Source organism: Wasmannia auropunctata, unplaced genomic scaffold, assembly GCF_000956235.1.
Source record: "Wasmannia auropunctata unplaced genomic scaffold, wasmannia.A_1.0 LD336088.1, whole genome shotgun sequence".
In the NCBI taxonomy this organism is placed as follows: Eukaryota; Metazoa; Arthropoda; class Insecta; order Hymenoptera; family Formicidae; genus Wasmannia; species Wasmannia auropunctata.
Window position 1 is genome coordinate 144,987 of NW_012026802.1, and position 745 is coordinate 145,731.

Here is a 745-nt window from a genome sequence, read left to right on the forward strand (position 1 = left end):
GTTATGGATTTCCAAAAAAATGTATTATATGTATAATATTACTGTGGATACAATTCTAAATAATTACGGATAAAACTTGTGAGCTTTATCTTCAAAGCATTTAAGAACTCTATTCTTATTTTTAAAAATAATATTCAAAATATTATATTTTTAGGTTATAGTTTATATTATATTCAGCGAAATGTCAGTGAAATCCGTAGTATATGCATATAATTATGGTTGCAGGAACCGTGTATAGAAATAATTATTATGGTTGTAACATTTATACAGCAGCTACAATCGCTAAGGTGACCATATAGATTACTTCCAGAGTACTATGGTTTCTATAACTTTTCTAGACAATCTTAACTTTTTCCGCGTGTATGCATAAGTTGTATATTAAAAGGAAAATATTTGAGCGACACCAGAGAGCACGTATGCTTTCGGAAAAATTCCGTTTTGTAATTATGTCATACATTTTTTCACGGAAAAAATTACTGTTGCCACAACGTAATAATTGTGATAATTTTTGTCCCATCAATCATCGCCCTTCAAAAGGGTTACAGGAACTAAATAAAATACTTTAGAAGTGACTTATATGTCTTATATGTTGTGACTTATATATAGTTAACCTTTAAACCACTATATCGGTCTCACAGACCGCTATTGAAACGTTACTTGTCAACCATTTTCTTATTTGTCACCATTTAAATATATTTTATTTCTATTGTATACAAGATTTTTTTGTTAACCCTCACATTAAAAC

The 745-nt window shown here is 28.7% G+C and overlaps 2 protein-coding genes across 2 annotated transcripts in view; one reads left to right on the forward strand and one right to left on the reverse strand.

The window, feature by feature from the left end:
• LOC105448107 overlaps nucleotides 1-745 on the reverse strand; it is a 68,574-nt gene that overhangs the window by 37,425 nt on the left and 30,404 nt on the right. The gene's annotated exons all lie outside the window — the stretch shown is intronic.
• LOC105448106 (nucleoprotein TPR-like) overlaps nucleotides 1-745 on the forward strand; it is a 3,316-nt gene that overhangs the window by 1,509 nt on the left and 1,062 nt on the right. The gene's annotated exons all lie outside the window — the stretch shown is intronic.